At 45.7% G+C, this 18,995-nt stretch overlaps 1 protein-coding gene across 1 annotated transcript in view; it reads right to left on the bottom strand.

Annotated features, from left to right (window-relative positions):
- LOC146809290 (dual specificity tyrosine-phosphorylation-regulated kinase 1B-like) overlaps window positions 1-18,995 on the bottom strand; it is a 368,762-nt gene that overhangs the window by 2,503 nt on the left and 347,264 nt on the right. The window lies entirely within an intron of this gene.

Here is an 18,995-nt window from a genome sequence, read left to right as displayed (position 1 = left end):
TCATCAGCAACAAAATAAAATAGCTTCAGACTAATACTTTAGACCTAAACAACTATTATGGTAGTATTAGAAAAACATTACCTGTTGTTCACCTAGACTCACAAGCATGTGTGATAAACAAGGCTCTGTAGAGAAGCTCAGAGGAAAAAGTTGAAACTGAGATGGTAAGAGTGGTGGTGTTTAAAACCTATGTGCCTCGCCCATTTACCAATTTAGGACCACATGGCAATACCCTGTTTATTAGATTACTGAATACCCTGTGGCAGGCCTGGAACTGTTTCAGAAGCTATTAAAATCCTAGTTATGCTGGCAGCCGATTGATAACATTACTTGAATAGGGCATGTGGTCCACCACGGAAACCCATACCAGTTAAATCCTAGAGCTATCAGATCTATTAGGGAAAAAAGTGAGCGGGGAAGAAAAAACAGTAGTTTTCAAATCCCAGAATCAGCATAACTAACTTCACTTCCTTTGGTGCTCTTCCAGTCCCAACTAAGCATTTTCTTACGGAAGAATGAAAGTATCTTTGACTGCTAAGGGTCAGCCTTGGGGGAAAATTGTGCAAAGGTCAAAAGCACGAGTCAGGAAAAAAGCTGAGATGGTCTTACAAACAGGACTTGTCAGAGTGAACGCAAAGGAAACGAAAATTAGTTACTTGCCTGTTACTTGAATTCTCAAGCAATAGTATCTCTTCAGATTCACATGCTCGAAAAGAGAGCGTCCTGTAACTTGCGACCAGTATACAAAACAATTTCACACAGAAACATAACGGTGAATATTTAGTAGCTATTCACCTTCATTTAAAAAGCCCTGCAGGACCATTAACTCGACTCAAAGTTTGAGCATACAAGATGTAAAGCCATAAACAATAGCAGGGCAGGAAGCTGGGCAATGTGTACATCTCTGAAAGATACAAATTGTACAACTGAGATTACAGATAAGCAACTAATTTTCTTCTCTAACATTGGTTTGTTTGTAGATTCACATGAATCAGAACAGCAAGAGGTCCAGATCACATTTCTTTAAAGTAAGATAAGAACAAGGTTAACCTTAAAGAAGGAAGTTGTGAAAAACAGTAGAGCCCTTTGCTACTTCTGCATCCAGGCACCAGTGCTTTGTAGATGAATGATGGTTTTTCTAAGCTGAAGATTTCCACGAGTACTATTCTATAAAGTTGATGTGGCTGCTACACCTCTTGCAGAGTGTGAACTTTACTATGATCAACAGTTAACCGGCTGCTGCCTTAATGTTACTGCTGCTGTAATCCATCAGCTTTGTCTTGGCTAGGTAGAATATGATACACTTACCCACATCTAAATGCTAGACTCTCCTATAGTTTTGAGGGCGAAACCTATCGGCATCTTTTGCATTAAGGATTGATTTGTATGTGAAAAAACTGTCTTTAGCAAATTTAGGATCCAATTTAATTGTTAACTACAATTTTCATAACCGAAGGGCAAGCAGCTATGCAGTTTATGAAATGTAAATCAAATTCGCCTTGCGTATGGACTTGAGGGCGCTGTTCGTTACTAGTGAGCACAGTGTTTGGACTCCCATTGCACAGATGGTTTTCTGACTGAACAAGGTCACCTGGTGTGGTAAGAAATGTAACAGCGGAAGTTCTTTAGAAGCACACCACACATTGAAAGCTTTCACTTCACTTGATATGTTCCATTATAGATGGTACTCTGGCCTGAGCGAGGATTATTTTACTCAGAATGTCTAATTCTGCAAGCTCGTAGTGTTCAGGAGCCATGCCAGCAAAGCAAAACAACAAGAGTTTGGATAAATTAAATGGCCTTTGTCATGACACTGGGGTAGATGAATTGGAGGCCTCGCAATAGGTTCGAGAGCTCCAAGTACCAGTAGTGTCTGGTCTAAGCCGGGGCTACAAGAATGATGGTGCAGTGTGCTAATTTGACATTTCATTAAATCCATAGAACAAGCAGAAATGGCAGAAGGGTGTAGGCGAATGTTAAAGTCCACGTCACTGAAAACGTATTTCTCCTCGCTCTTGAACGATGGCGCCTGCTGGTGGAGTACCTACATTTCTAATGAATTTTTGTCATGAAGAGGTGGCTATTCTGTTCCCATTGCAAAAACACTGAATCAACAGCCATCTGAACTCATTCACGGCACTCTCCTCTTACACTCCAGAGTGGCTGTCTAAGCGCTAATAACCCCTGGTGTGTGCTCCTATTTGAGCAATATGTTTCTGCGATTTGCCCATGCCCGTAATTGCTGGGCTGGTTTATTTACTCCCTTATTGCTTGTGGTGTTGTCAGTCAGTATGAAAACCAATGAATGACGAAAACTTGGATGGAAAAAGGCTAGTCTGTTGTGAATCACTCCAAGCTGGAGTACATTTATGTGATGCAAGGTCTCCTCATGGCTTCATAGGGCACATATGAACTCCTGTAGGTATGCTCCCAACCATTTCACGGAGTAGACAGTGGTCATTACAATGGCCAAAGAAATGGGAAGAAAAAGTGCTGAAGTCATTCCCTTTTTCGTTTATTCGCCAATCACAAGATTTCACTGGGTTGGTTATATTCACAACATCCTCAAGACTGGGTCCATTTGTGTCTTGTTCTTCTTTAAGAGGTCTCATAAGCAATTTGCAACTAGAGGAATGCGAGAGGATATCATACCAACCAAAGCTTTGTACTTTTGGAATGCTGCACAAATGAAGTTCAGGTATTATAAAGCAAGCTTATATCACTCTCCACCCTGGGTGTAAACACTTCTGTTTTAACTGGGTCTTTCAAGTTGCCAGGGGAGCATTTGAGCGTGCCTTTTAGCATCAGCAGGAACTGTACTGACCACTCAGTTTTAGAGAGCATCTTGATAAGTAAGTCATCTTCCGGCACATGAAGTCTGACTTTGTGGTGGTTTGCCGCATGTTGTATGACTTAAACTGTGCGGTATGAGGTTACTTCGTTGAGTGGCCAAGGTTTCACAGGATATATCTCCAAAGAGGTGTTGTCTGGAGGATAAACATTGCACTTGTGCAAAGGGTTGTCTCAGTAAACTATGGGCATGGGATAATTGTGCAGGTTTGGATTGTCTACCACGGCATTCTGGTCCGAGTCTGAATGGACTGAGCTGGGAATAGAGAGTATAAGGGTGACAGTGCAGGTTGTTGTACGGGTTTCCTGGTCTTGTTTTTGGTATTGTGTAAGACCTAAGGTCTCAGAAATTACTTCTTTAAATGTCAAGTAGTGTTTTTGGCATGGAGTTGGCAGGGGAAGAAGCTGCCATGCAAGGATCTGACCTAGTGCCCAGCTTTGAAGCGGATTCTTAAGTCTACATTGGTCCCAAGATGGCAGTACAAGTTACAAAAAATATTCTATCAACAAATGTTGATGATTTAATATCCAATCATATTCATTAGGAGTCTTGCATGAGTTTCAATCCACTTTATTGAAGTTTTATCATTGTAACAATAGCCCCTCAGCCCAGCCAACTTGTTTCGTCCTTGCGGACTTCATCAGGATTGAGTGGTTAGTAAAATCCTAATGTCACACCAAATGAAGTATTGTCAGAGAAGCACCATATCCAGTAATGGTTCAAGGTAATGAGTTAAGTGGTGTAGTACCCCCCTTGTCACAGTCCCATATTGAGAGCGAGAACACCTGTATCTAAAGAAACAAGCGTTCTTGCTTTCAATATGGGACTGTGACTCAAACGAACAAGGGGGGTACTACACTACTCAACATCTTGAACCATAACTGGATATGGTGCTTATCTGACACTTCTTTTGGTGCACAATTAGGATATTACTGTGATGCTTCCTCTTGGTGATAACGTGCATGATGATCAACTTCAAGGTTAGATTTTTTCCCCGCACAGCAGGTGAGGATGGGATGTGAAGCAGAGCTATAGAGAGCTGTCCATACTTAAGAGTAAAAAGAGCCAATGGTAAGAGACACCCAACTGCCATAGGCATCCGGGAAGGAAGGTGGGTGCATGGGAATCTACAGCACTACATGCCAGGAACAGATGCTTACAGGGTAAGTAACATTTTCCGTTTGAGGCGTGTTTATCTGTAGATACACATGCTGAGCATATGCTGTAAAGCAGTCCTCCCAAAAGTGGTAGCTAGACTGTGGGTGTTGCATCAGATTGAAAGAGTCTACGTAGAACTGCCTAACCAACATTAAGTTTGTTGGCGGGCTGGAACTTCCAAGCAGTAATGTTTTGTGAAAGTATGTGGTGTGGACCAAATAGCTGCAAAGCATTGATCAGCTATGGGTATGTTCCCCAGGAAGGCCATAGAGGTTCCTTACTTCCAAGTAGAATGTGCTCTTGAGTGGGGAAGAGTTCTGTAAGCTTAAGCATAGCATGTCTTGATGCATTTAACTATCCATCTGGCAATGCAAGACTTGGATAGAGCCTTCCCTTTGTGGGGTTTCCTAAATGGTTTGGTTCTGTCAACGTAGTACACAAGGGCTTGTTTTATGTCCAAAGTATGGAGGCGCCCGTTCCGCAACAGACTCAGGTAGTAGGGAAAAAGACAGGAAAGTCAATGGACAGATTAAGGTGGAAGTGAGAGACTACCTTAGGGAGGAATTTGAGGTTGGTGCAGAGGACAACCCTATCCCTATGTACTTGAAAGAAAGGTTCTTACAAGGTTAATTCCTAAAGCTCACCGATGCTTCGGAGTGAGGTGATAGCAACCAGAAATGCCACCTTGCAAGAAAGGAACGGAAGCTGGCAGGAGTGGAGGGGATCAAATGGAGGGCCCATGAGTCATGTGAGTACTCCATTAGGGTGCCTGTGGGTCCTAGGGAGGAATTACCCTCTTGAAACTCTCCATGAAAGTTTTAATGACTGGTATCTTGACGAGAGACTAGTTGTCTATTCTGAAGGTAGGCAGTCATGGTGACCAGGTGCAGTCGTGTAGAGGTAAAGGCTAGATCTGAAACCTGCAAGTAGAGTAAGTATTAGACCATGTCCTGCACTGTGGCTTTAAGAGGATCAATATATTTTGAGTGACAGTAGTACACAAATATTTTCCACTCGGCCAAATAGCAGCCCCGGGTGGTAGGTCCACATGTTTTCTGCTGTTGTGAACTGGTCTGTGTGGAAACCCCATCTGTGAAAGTGGAGGACGACGACTGGCGGCTAGAATTCCCACTCTTGAAATTCCTGCTGAGGTCGTCTGGAAAATCGTTGACCTGAAAGGTACTTCACAAAGGAATTTTGTGGCAGAGAGCCCACAGCCAAATGCTCTGGAATAGCTGAGAGAGTTGGAGAGCATACGCCCCTGTTTCTGGAGTTAATACAAGACGGTCATATTGTCCATCCAGACAAGAACAACCTTGTGAAGTAGGTTCAATGCTAAGTGAAGGGCTAGAAGTTTCAGGTAGTTGATATGAAGGCCCTGGTGTTTGGGCTCCTACTGTCCCTGGACAGTCAGAACCTGCAAATGTGCACCCCAACCTGTAAGGGAGGCACCCATTGTAACCATCCTCTGCGGAACTGGTTCAAGGAAAGGCCGCTGTTGCAATAGGTTGTTGGTGTTCCAACACTGCAGAGAGCGACCAGTGAGGCAGCTGATCAACACTACATCGTCCTAATGATCCTCCACCAGAGTTCACTGTTGCGCCAAGCATTTCTGCAATAGACACGTGTAGCCTGGCATGGGGTACTATGGCAATGCAGGAGGCCATCAGGCCTAAGAGGTGCATGACCTAACAGAGTTGTTGATTTAGGTGAAAAAGGAGCAGTGCCTGAAAGTACTAGATCCTGGCAGGGTTTGGATAGTCACTAGGCAGGGCTGGATATGGAGGGGTTGAAGGTGGGATTTTGTGGGATTGATGGTAAACCCTAACTGATGAAGGACAATGGTTACCCGTGTGTGTGGGGTTGCTGGCAGGTGGCACTCTTGATCATTCAGGCGCCCTGTCTCCACAGGTGTGCGACCACCACTGCGAGGCACACTGAACACCTGAGGCACAGTATTAACTCCGATGGGGGAGTACCTTGAATCGGTAACGATTTCCGCTGACTACAAACCTGAGATCGGCGATGAAACAGATGTATTGGTATGTGAAAATGTATCCAGTCAAGTGCGATCATGAAGTCGCCTTGTTGGAGAAGTGGAAGGACATCCTGGAGTGACAATATGGAAGTACTGTGAAAGGATGTATTCATTTAGGGGCCTGCGGTCCAGAATGAGTCTTGGGGACTCGTACTTTTTGGGTATCAAGAAGTTCAGCAAGTACAGTCCTGTGCCATGCTGATGGCGGGGGCGGGTTCTATAGCTCTTTTGAGGAGCGCTTTGACCACCTCTTCGTAGCCTTTAGTGTTCTGGTGGGTGGTGTGGAAGTAAGCTTCAGACAATAACCATGTTGGATAATATCCAAAACCCACTGGTCTGAGGTGATGGTGTGACATGTGGGAAAGAAGCATTTTAGGTGCCACCCTGACTGGTGTTTAGTTAAGGGAGGAAGAAAAGGCAAGTCACTGTTTGGTGGTGGTTCTAGCTCTTTTTGGGGAGCCACCATTACCTCTGCCTCTAGAGTTGATGTCCCTGTAGGAGCCTTTAAATAACCCTGGGAGAGGATTGCTGGCCCTGGTTGTGCTGGTAGGATGTGGAAGCTTCAGGGTGTTGTGGTGGTATTTGAGCCTCCATGGTGAGGTGTGCGGCGAAAAGAGCCGCAGGGAGTAGGTGTTTGAAGTGCACTCATCGCTTTAGCGGTCTCCGTATCTTTTCCAACTTTGGTCCACTTGTGGACGAAGGAGATGCTGGCCCTTAACAACCATGTGCAACAGGTTCTGCTGAACATCTAGCTTAAATCTAGAGTTATGGAGCCAGGAGTGTCTGCATAGACGAAAGCTGGAATTCAACCCCCTGGCAAATAGGTCAGCTGCATCTAGAGCACAATGGATAGAGGTGTTGGGGTTCTTCTTGCCCTCAGAGACTATCTCCAGTCCCCTTTTTCTGAGTCTGGGAGATACTGAAGGAGCTCCTCCATCTAGTCTCAGTGGGCATGATCATATCTTGCAAGAAGGCCTACAGAATTAGCTATATGCCATTGGTTGGCCGATTGCGCCGTCAACCTTTCCCGCCCCATGTATGCGTTTACTTTCCTTCTCTGATGGCAGGGCATCCCCCATTGACATGGAAGTTGGCTCGCTTACAAGCAGTAGTGACCACCACAGTCAGCAGAGACCTGATCAAGAATGTAAATGGAGTTAGTAGGTGATGACACTGGCTCGGACGTGGTCTTTGTAGATATCAGGAGTGAGGCGGAGCATGCCCTTGAGCATGGGGAGGTACGGAATAGAGTGGTGAGTTGAGGAGAGGGTTTAAAAAAGGAAGTAAGCCTCCGAGGGTTCTGTATAGAGTTCACCTTAAGAAATAAGGCAGCCCTACCAATGTTTTCTTGATAGGATGTGGAATTGTCCGGGGGGCAGGACGGGCACGTAAAAGGCCAGTGTCTGTGTCATACAGTGGGTCTGCATCAGAGGAGTCCCTTGGGTCATCCTGTGGAGGGGTGTTAAATTATTTGTTTCCTACCCCATCCCCACCCTTGTCAAGGTTGTGGGGGTGAATCTGTGGTCAACCCGGACCCCGCTCGTGCAAAGTAACCAAACGCCGACCAGAGATGTAGAGAAAGAAAGACGCGAATAAAGTACACTACTGACAGGGGGAAAGAAACCGTGTGAACCGAAAAGAGCAACGCAGTAGGGTCGACCCGGAGCACATGTCCGAACCCAATGGCGGAAAGACAACAATGGAGTTGATGACCATGTGCATTATCACCAAGAGGAGGAGTCACAGTACTGTGTGACTCAAAAGACATTTTGAAGAAAAACACCCACACATCAAGGCACAACACTAGATGGCAGGAGTATGCATAGCATATGTATCTACAGCCACACATGCTTTGAACATGCATGTTCTCCAAACTAACCACTACATGCGTCCTTTAAGACCTGGCCCAAGGTTCTTGGTATGATTTCACTCCGAAGCATCTGACTGTTGTACAAACTATTCTCATGTTGGAAGCGGACACTTAAGTGTCTCAGCCTCAACTTTGTCAGTTTCTGTTGAGTGCTGGTACTGGAGCACTCCAACATACCTCTGAACCAGATGGCGGGTGGATACAAAAATAAATCTATGGTAGATTATCTGTCCTGGCAGATAGTGGATTTCGAGAAAGTTATCACCAGTCACCTCAAAACCTAAACATCTTCAAAGATAAATAACTTGCAATATCTGCACCCAACACTAGATAGGAGTTTGCACAGCATGAGATTCAAGGCTGCAAATTCAGCAATCAGGCTTGGCCAGACCATAGAATTAGAATGTACAGTGCAGCCAGGATTGTTAAGCTATTACTGTGACACAGTAAACCTTCGGCCCATTTTGTGAATGCATGAGCTAGTCAGGGCATCCCACTGAGAAAACCAAAATATGCAGCACAGATATGGTTGAATGAATCCTAAACATTTATAATTACTCTAGGCAGCAACATTTTAAGTTGTTTCTTCTGCAAAGTGCTATTAAAACGGTTTGGGTTCTTTCTCTGGGCTTAGGGAGAGATTGAACACTTTTTCATAAATGTCTGTAGCAGTATCAAAGACTGGCTTGTGAATTACATGGCATTATTATGGATGAGGAACTTAATTATATTTTTCAGCTAAAATAATGTTTAAGTTTTAATCCATACGAGTGGTTTTACAATGAACATGTCTTTGGTGGTGTATTGGTGCATAATGAGCACTGGGATAAAACACCAGGTATATTTACTCCTTATGTGGTATGATGGAAATACATAAAGCATGATGGAAATACATAAAGCATGATGTGTTATGCGGTGACAAGAGACAATGTTGCTATTTTACAGGCCAGCTGCAGACTGACGGGCAACATTTACATACATTTACATACTACTTCTCACACAACCAGTAAGGTATGGATAGGTTAAATGTAGATCGATGGAAGGGTTCCTTTAATGTCCAGACAAACTGCCTGTGACACTTTAGCACAAAATGCTAGTAAAAAAATGTTGATCATAGTTAAAAAATAATGTATCTTAAATCTCCATTTACCTAGTCTTCAGGGTTTTACCGTTGCATAAGTAGAGATGAAGACCTACCAACGTACATGTCGCATACTGAATATGCTACTTACCAGTATGCATCTGTTATTGGCATGTAGGGCTGCTGACATTCATATCTGTGCATAGATCGCCGCCTAGTGTTGGGTCCGGATGTTTGCACGTTGTTGTCCTGGAAGAGTCTTCGAAGTATCCTGGGATAGGTGACTCCTCCCCTGGACTACAGTGCGCATGGGCATCCTCTCCATCCTCAGATTGTTTTTCGCCATTGTGGCAGTAGATATAGAAAGTGATGACCATGCTTACAGTAATTCTGAGAGCTGCAGCTGCTACAGGCGCCGGGGAGGAGGGAGGGCGATATTTATGTCAGCAGCCCTACATGCCAAGAACAGATGCATACTGGTAAGTAGCATATTCAGTTCGAGGCATGTGGGCTGCTGAATTCATATCTGTGCATAGAATATATAGCAGTGCCCTCTTATTAGCGGCGGCTACCAGTGCCAGCTGCAGCGGTCTGAAAAAGAGTTTTGAGAACAGCCTGTCCTACAGCTGCCTGCTGTTTTGATTGCACATCTACACAATAGTGTTTGGTAAATGTATGTGTAGTGGACCAGGTGGCTGCTCTACATATGTCATGCAAAGGGATGTTTCCTAGGAAAGCCATTGAGGCCCCTAACTTACGTGTTGAGTGGGCTCGTGGGGGAATCGTTAAAGTACGTTTAGCTTTTTGATAGCAAATTTGGATACATTTAACGATCCATCTGGCTATTCCTGCTTTGGAGATAGCGTTACCTTTGTGGTGTGGGGCAAAGGCAACGAAAAGTTGTTGTGTTTTCCTAAAGGGTTTGGTCCTGTCGATATAATACATGAGGGCCCTTTTGACATCTAGTGTGTGGAGTGCCCTTTCTGCGACAGTTTGTGGGTTTTGGAAGAAAACGGGCAGTTCAATGGTTTGATTCATGTGGAACTGCGATACCACCTTTGGCATGAATTTGGGGTTGGTACGTAGTACGACCCTGTTGGCGTGAACCTGTATAAATGGCTCTTGAACGGTTAGTGCCTGGAGTTCACTAACTCTCCTCAAAGAAGTGATCGCTACTAGGAAAGCTACTTTCCAGGTAAGGAATTGAATCTCGCATGAGTGTAGAGGTTCAAAGGGTGGACCCATCAGGCGTGTGAGGACCAAGTTGAGGTTCCACATGGGAGCCGGTGGGTGGCTTGGTGGAATGACTCGTTTGAGTCCTTCCAAGAATGCTTTGATGGCAGGCACTCTGAATAGAGAGAGGTGCTGCCTGGTCTGCAGATAGGCTGATATTGCGGTCAAATGGACACGTATAGAGGTGTACGCCAGATTGCATCGGTATAGGTGTAATAGGTAACAAATAATGTTTTGGATGGATGCGTCTAGCGGGTTAATATTATTATTGCAATAAAGGACGAACCTCTTCCATTTGGCTCCATAGCAAGCTCTGGTAGTGGGTCGCCTGGCCTCCTTAATGATGTCCATACAGTCAGGTGGCAGGTTGAGGTAGCCAAACTCTAGGACTTCAGGAGCCAGATTGCCAGGTTCAGCTGTTGCGGATCTGGGTGCTGAATCTCTCCATGGTTCTGCGTCAAATGCTCGGGTTTGATCCGCAGCCTTTGATGCGGCACCACGGAAAGTTCGAGAAAGGTGGTGTACCACGGCTGGCGTGCCCACGTTGGAGCAACCAGGACGAGCGTCAGTGAGTGTTGACGCAGTTTGCGTGCCACCAGCGGTATCAGTGGTGCTGGGGGAAAAGCGTACGCAAATCTGCCGGACCAGTTCATCCATATCGCATTGCCCTGCGACTGCGGATGTGGGAACCTGGCGGCAAAGCTTTGGCATTTTGCGTTTTCGCTTGTCGCGAATAGGTCTATCTCTGGATGACCCCACTGCTGGAAGTACGGTTGGAGTACTGATGGGTTTAACTCCCACTCGTGCATCTGGTGGCTGTGTCTGCTGAGCAGATCCGCCATCTGGTTGTCCTTGCCGGGGAGGTGTTCTGCCATGAGGAACATGTTCCTTTGAATGGCCCACTTCCACATGCTCTGAGCCAGATGAGACAACTGTGGAGAGTGTGTACCTCCCTGCTTCTGTATGTAGTACATGGCAGTCATGTTGTCCGTCCGGATCAACACGACTTTGTTGCACAAGTGTACTTTGAAAGCTTTCATAGCGAAGAAGATTGCCATCAGCTCTAGAAGGTTGATGTGCATCTTCTTTTGTTGTTGTGTCCATAGTCCCTGCACTGTGTAATGGAGTACATGAGCTCCCCATCCCTGGAGAGACACGACCGCCGTCAGTATCATTTGTGGGACAGGCTCTTGGAACGGTCGGCCCTTGCAAAGGTTTTGTGGATTCCACCAATGCAGAGAGTTGTATGCCCGACCGCTCACCAACACTAGGTCTTTCAACTGTCCTTGAGCCTGATTCCACTGACGTGCTAAGCACTCCTGAAGCGGGCGCATATGTATTCTCGCGTGTGGGACTATGAAGATGCAGGAGGCCATCATGCCTATCAACTGCATGAACACTCGCGCGGGTAGGGAGTGTTGTGGTTTGAACTTGGAAATCAGCATTTGCATGCTGTTGATTCTCACTAAATTTGGCTGAGCTGTGGCCGCCAGAGTGTCTATAGTCGCACCTAGGTACTGTTGTACGTGTGCGGGCTGGAGATGGGATTTTGGGTAATTTAGTGAGAACCCCAGACTGTGAAGGAGGTGAATGGTGCGGGACATGTGGCTGGCACATTGCTGGGCTGACTTCGCTTGAACGAGCCAGTCGTCCAGGTAAGGGTAGACGTGTATGTGCTGCCTCCGTAGATGTGCCGCCACAGTAGCTAGGCACTTTGTAAACACCCTTGGTGCCGTTGTCACGCCGAAGGGAAGGACTCTGAATTGGTAGTGCTGTCCTTGAACAGTGAACCTGAGGTATTTTTTGTGTGATGGGTGAATGGGTATGTGGAAATGCGCATCCTTGAGGTCCAGTGTGGCTAGAAAGTCTCCCTGCTTGAGCAGCGGGAGGACTTGCTGGAGAGTGAGCATGTGAAAATGCTCGGAAAGAATGTATCTGTTTAGGGGTCTCAGGTCTAATATAGGTCTGAGTGACCCGTCCTTCTTTGGTATTAAAAAGTACAGGGAGTACACCCCCGTACCTTGCTCGTGGACGGGTACGACCTCTATTGCGCCTTTTAGAAGCATGCTTTGCACCTCCTGCTGTAAGAGCGTTAAGTGCTCTGAGGACATAGGACGGGTTTTTGGAGGTATTGTGGGTGGAGTGGAGGTTAGTTCTAGACAGTAACCGTATTTGACAATATCTTTGACCCACCTGTCCGTGGTGATGGGAGTTCCACGTGGACAGGAACCTTTGTAGCCTTCCCCCGACAGGTGTTATGTGGTCGGGAGGAAGGGAGAGGGCGTCACTGCTTGTTCTTGGGGGAGGACCTGGTGTTTCCGTAGCTGCGTCCTCTGCCCTTTGTACTGGAGCCACGATATCCACCCCGGGTGTTTTTATCGTAGGTGGTTTGTGTATTGCTCTTGTTGTATGTTTGCTGTGACCCCTGTCCTCTACCTGCTCCTCTATTTCCGGGGCGACGAAAGGAGCCGCTCCGAAAGGACTGAGTCTGGAGAGCCCCCATGGACTTTGCAGTGTCCGTGTCCTTCTTTATTTTCTCTAGGGTGGTGTCAACCTCTGGGCCGAATAAATAGTCGGGGTTGACAGGCTGGTTGAGTATGTTGTTTTGCACCTCAGGTTTGAATCCGGAGATTCGTAACCAGGCATGTCGTCGCAGCATGACGCTAGTGTTTATGGCCCTGGCAGCTGTGTCTGCGGCATCCAGCGCGCACTTGATGGATGCGTTTGTGAGGAGCTGTCCCTCCCTGATGAGGATCTCTGCATCTTCTCTGAATTGGTCAGGGAGATGTTGGATTAGCTGCTCTAATGTGTCGTAGTGCGCTCTATCGTAGCGAGCGAGGAGTGCTTGAGTATTGGCAATGCGCCATATGTTGGCTGCCTGGGCGGCAACCCGTTTGCCAGAGGTCTCTAATACCTTGGACTCTTTGTCCGGGGGAGGAGCGTCACCTGTTTGTGAGTGTGCCCTCTTGCGAGCATTCGCAACGACAATGGAATCCAGAGGTAATTGGCCTCTGATGTAAGTAGGGTCCCCAGGCGCTGATCTGTATTTTTTGTCGATCCTGGGGTTTATCACTCTTGCCCGGTGGGTTCCTTGAAGATGTCCTTTGCTGGTTTGAGGACACCCTTCAACATGGTAGAGTTTTTATATTTCTTTCTGAGGATGCAAAAGTATCCATAAGAAAGTCGTCCTCGACGGTGTCCGAGTGAAGTTGCACTCCATGATTGGCCGCAGCACGTTCAATTAGAGCGTTGAACGCTGCCGTGTCCTCTGTGGGAGATGTTTTTGCTCCATAGAGTTGCGGGTCTTGTGCATCCATAGGTGCACCTGGGTCCACAGGGTCATCCCAAGTTTGATCAGGGTCCTGTTGGCCGTCAGGGTCCATGTCTCCGGGGTAGGGGACTTGGTCACCCATGTAGTCCCCCAACGCATCCGTGTCGGAGTGTGTGGGAGAGAAGGATTGTGGATCCTGGTAGGGTGAGTGGAAAGGTTCGTAAAGAACTGGTTCTGAAGCCCCAGGCAGCTTTCTTTTGAGTGGAATCCTGAAGGAGTCTAAAGCCGGCTCCGAAGTTATTTTCCGTTTGTGGATAATCATCCTGCCGGTGTCGGCGTCGATTATATGCGATGGAGACGTCTCCGCAGAGTGTTCGGCAGGCGTGATGGTGGTATGGGTCACCCGTGTCCTGATTTGGAACATTTTCGGGGCCGTGGATGGTGGCAGGCCAAAAGTAATGTTGGCTGGTGTCGAAGAGGCTGCTGGAGCTTTAATTGGCTCGGAGCCCGACGTGTCCTGGAGGACCATTTTCTTTTTGGTGCTTTGCGCAGCAATGGGTCGCGTTTGGAGCGCCCTCGAGTCTTTCGCACCGACCGGTTCTGTTGAGGCGGTCGTGGATTTTTTCGGCGCCGGTGGGTCATCGAGTCGAGGGGCGGGAGTGGCCGTCGACTTCTTCGATGATTGTGGTTTAGATGTCGCCGTGGAAGCGGTGTGAGACGCAGCAGGCTGCTTGACCTTTGGGGTCGGAGTCGATTGCGTCGGTGCCGGGAGCCGAGCAGGTTTGGTGGTACCGAAGGCCTTCTTCCTTATGTCGACTCCGACGTCGGCCGCTTCGAGTTCGGCACCGAAGTCTCGTTTGGTGCGCTCGGTGCCGATGTGATTTGCTGGCGTCGAAGGTGTGGAGGGCCTCGATCCGACCAGCGCCACTTTCGGTTTCGGTTTCAAGTGAACCAATACAGCTTTCGGTTTCGGTTTTAAAGAAGGGAAACCAGCCACTTTGGGCATTAATGGCTGCCGCTGAATGTCCGAGGCCGGGCCCGAGGGCGGGGCCGAAGAACTGCGGGATAGGTCTTGGGTAAGGCCCGAAGGCGATCCCTCGACCGGAGCCATAGACTGTTGCACCGGGCTTTCTTCAGTCTGAACGGGTAGGCCTTGCTCGTCACCGGAGCTACTCTCTTCGGCCCCTAAGGCCTCATTGTAGTCTCCTACCTCGGTGTCGTCTTCATCTCTTTGAAAGAGTGTTTCGTTGACTTCTTCCGATCCGGAGTCATGTTCGGAAACGGGACTGGAGGGTAGGTTCTCCACTTCTTCGACATCTTCGGTCTCGGCGTTGAAGATGTCGGCCGGGGCCGGTGCCGCTTGCTGCGCCTCGAGTCTCGCCGCTCGTCGATTCCGTAGAGTCTTCTTGGATCGAAATCTGGCGCAGGCCATGCATGTCGATTCGTCGTGATCCGGTGAAAGGCATTTGTTGCACACCGGATGGACGTCGACGTGGGGGTATTTCGCATTGCATACCGGACACCTCTTGAATGGTGTCCTCGATTCCATCGCTGATGTCGAATCGACGGTCGGGTAAGATGCGAAAGTTTGTTTCAGAAGTTAGTAAACTAACAAAGATACTATCGATACCGATCGAGAACAGTACCGACGCGAGCTAAAGGCCTTTTGGCCTGAAAACAGGTTTTCCTAACTTGAGTCAAGATAACACATCCGAACCCAATGGCGGAAAAAAACAATCTGAGGATGGAGAGGATGCCCATGCGCACTGTAGTCCAGGGGAGGAGTCACCTATCCCAGGATACTTCGAAGACTCTTCCAGGACAACAACGTGCAAACATCCGGACCCAACACTAGGCGGCGATCTATGCACAGATATGAATTCAGCAGCCCACATGCCTCGAACTTAATACAATTTTATACGACAACCACCATTTTCACATAGAAACAACTGCTGGTCTGTGTCTTTTTTTAATTAACTCATTGATTCTGTGATGCAGACACAGTTAAAAGACCAGAACGTATGGCGTTTCTACTTGCACAAACCCAGTCTTCATGGTTCAAAAATGATAGTCTTAAGCTTCTGTGTTCTACATTTCACGTGAACAGACTAAGCTGTGAAAAGTTCAGAATTATACTTATTGCAAATCTGGTTTGAATGCTTGAATGAAGACTTTCGTGCCCAAGGACTTTCTGTTGGGGGCAATTATGAAGACGACTTACACGGGCAGATGGGCTAGAGCTTGTACATTAAAAGCCTGAAGAATACTTTCTAGATATGTGCATTTCAAATCTTTGTGCTCTGTGAACTACCTCATTCCTGTTCTCTCCGCAGTGGAATCACTAGAAGACTGCAAGCTAAAGACGTTTGGGGTCTCAGCTTCGATAAGGAGTGCATGGGGAAGAGACTTACACAATCAACTCTATCACCCAATGAGTACAGTGCTAAACATGTGGAAGAGGTATATTTGAAACTAGCCTCTTTATTCCCATACAAAATGTCCGTTCCTGTATCATTACCGTTCAAAAAGAATTCAGAATTTTAATAAAATAGCAGTACTGATCTGTGGTAAATTATTCTGTCAGGGTGGTGTGTGGGCTCAATCATGACCAGCTGCAGTGTCTCCTGCTGCTGCTGTCCCTGTTACTTACTCCAACTGCGGAAATAAAAATCTTGTATGGATTTTCCAATAAGCCCTTGCGGAGTATATCCTTGACAGAAAAATGCACTCCCTGTTGAGCAGGAAGGAGGAGAGAAAAGGATTTTAAAGCAACACTTACCAGTGTTCGACTGTTAAAAATAGATCTGGTATTCTTCATTAGATGCGAAAAAGAAAAAACAAATCAGATCGGAGTGCTGTCTGAGGGACTGTCAACATGCTGATATTATGGTGGTCTAATGGCAGCCTTAAAATGATAGGGCACCATTTTTCTCTTCGCTAAGCTGTATGCCAATGACATTTTCGTTTAATTTTGTCACGTATGAAAATGTAAAGAAGGACTCTGAGCAGCAAAGCTTTATTATTCCAAATCAATTTTTAATTTTCTAATAGGGTTTTAATATATTTAATGTTTATTGGTTTTAAAAAGATGACAAATGTAAAGTAAATGTTGCTCGTTTATAGGCACTTTTATTTTGTCTTGTTGGAGATTTCTTTTTTATCTCACTGCTTTTAATAGTGTTCCAGTATCCAGTATGTGGGTGTCACTCTTCTCTGTTAATGAATATTTTAAAAAACAATTGTCAGAGAAAGAACTATAGAATAATAGAGAACTCTATTTGCATGCCTAAACTAAATCTTAGTGGGATTTGTTCAGCTGGAAAATTGGGTGGTCTTGGTACACCACTGCTTCTTTGGACAAAAGCAATTATATATGTTTCCTATTAGGGTGGCATAGGTGTGTAAAATGAGAAAGCTTGAGCGATAAAAGGCCAAGTAAGAAGTAAAAAAACAATTAAATTAACAGGACTCTGGTCATCATAGAAGGTGTTGTTACTAAAAGCAGAACAGGCTTAAAACCAGTCGTTAGACTGTCAGGTACACAGAGAGTACCACTGCAGTGCAAGACACCATGTTGTCTAGGACATAAGCCAATGGAGAAAGCATATAATCTGAAGTTGGGTTTGTTGGTAAAGGTTAGAAACTAGATATAAGGTTTTTGAAAGCTTAAATGACAATGAGCCCATATGTATTCCGTAAACAGAGTAAATGGATTATGGTTTGTGAAAAAACTTTGGAAGCAAAAAAACAGTAAAGTTGCCCTGACGGTCTCTACAGAAGACCATTTTTTAGAACTCTAAAAAGTATCATAATACTGTTTAGTGAAACAAGAATGTTAGAATTCTCAATGTAATTTTCAATAACGTCTAAACAGTATCAATTCAAACTTTTACATTGAACCTGCTTAATCTTAACAAGGTAGGCAGTACTTCGTGTGTGGGAGATGTGGGCCAGAACCATTCCGGGGACAGAACATATTGCAAGAGGAACATGATAATGGCTGTAAATTCAAACTATAGAATCAAAAAGTCAGACAGGTAAAAAGTAATGTACAGTTCCAAATATATGGAATGAATAAGCGTGTCTTGGTAAGAAAGCACTCACAAGGTTTTAGAATGAACATATCTGTTGAAATGAAGACCCGTTTCAGAGTGTCTTCATTTCAACACTGGTTCGTATCCCATCCTCGTCGCCAGTGTTGAAATGAAGACACTCTGAAACGGGTAAAGTTCAAGCGTCTTTATTCTGTCATCCACTCTCCGCTACTGACAGCCTGTTGAACATTCCAAGGTTAACTCTCAAGGACCGTCCCAAGAGGGAGGAAATGCGGGGGAGGAAAGGAAGCTACCACTAGGAAAAGGAACTGGGAAACACGTCAGGGAAGGTAGCAGGGGAAAAAGGAGAGAGATTACAATAATATCTTTTGAGAAACACTAGGGATAACAAGTTGGTACCAATGGCATAAATAGAGAGTAAGAATAATAAAAGAAGAACAATTGTTACTTACCTGTAAACAGGTGGTTCTCCAGTATTGGTGTCTTTCATAGATTCACATGCTTGAATATTCCCCGTCGTCGGAGTGGGAGTCCCACGGTAAATAAAATAGCAATATATATATATATATATATAATAAAATATATACATAAGTAATCATATAATTAGCGCATGTAGGTGTAAAACACACATATTGTACCTATAAGAGAAAACTCCATAGGAATACAATGGAGAGAGACAAAAGACCTTTGTAGTCTATCTCTGTCATTATGTAAGTCCGAACTCCAGCCAATCAGGCGTCAGCCCCTCTCTAGAACCTTCTCCTCAGAGCTTCTCACCTCAGATTTTCGTAGCACCAGAGTGACTGTAAAGTGCATGAGGAGAAGAGAGCCTCTGAAGGGAGGAGGGAGGGTCGCATGTGAATCTATGAAAGACACCAATACTGGAGAACCACCTGTTTACAGGTAAGTAACAATTGTTCTTCTCCAGTATTAGGGTGTCTTTCATAGATTCACATGCTTGAATATAGAATAGCTAGCAGTAACAATCACCATTGTTTCCATGCCAAAATAGATTCAACATATATAGATTATCAATCTTCTTATGCATAAAAACAGTATTGAACAACTGTAACATTGTAAATGCATAAAATACATATATGGAAACAATATGGAGGCGGGAGGAAGAGGCTCACCTTACTTAAAAAGATTGCGCAGCACTGCCTGTCCCACTGCAGCATCCTCCTCGCTTAAAGTTGCCAAGCAGTAGTGCTTAGTAAACGTGTGTCTGGTCGACCACGTAGCTGCTCTGCAGATGTGTTGCAAAGATACTCCAGCAAATAAGGCAGTAGATGATGATACTGCCCTAGTGGAGTGTGCCCTCACTGGAGACTGCAGAGGCTTATTTGCCCTTTGGTGACAAAAGACAATAGCTGCCGAGATCCAGCGTGCAATCGTTGGTTTAGTAACCTGACGTCCTTTATGACAGCGTCCATATGCT

The sequence above is a fragment of the Triturus cristatus genome, chromosome 7 (assembly GCF_964204655.1).
Source record: "Triturus cristatus chromosome 7, aTriCri1.1, whole genome shotgun sequence".
Lineage (NCBI taxonomy): Eukaryota > Metazoa > Chordata > Amphibia > Caudata > Salamandridae > Triturus > Triturus cristatus.
The sequence above is the reverse complement of the archived record's forward strand: the minus strand, read 5'-3'. Positions and strand labels throughout refer to the sequence as shown.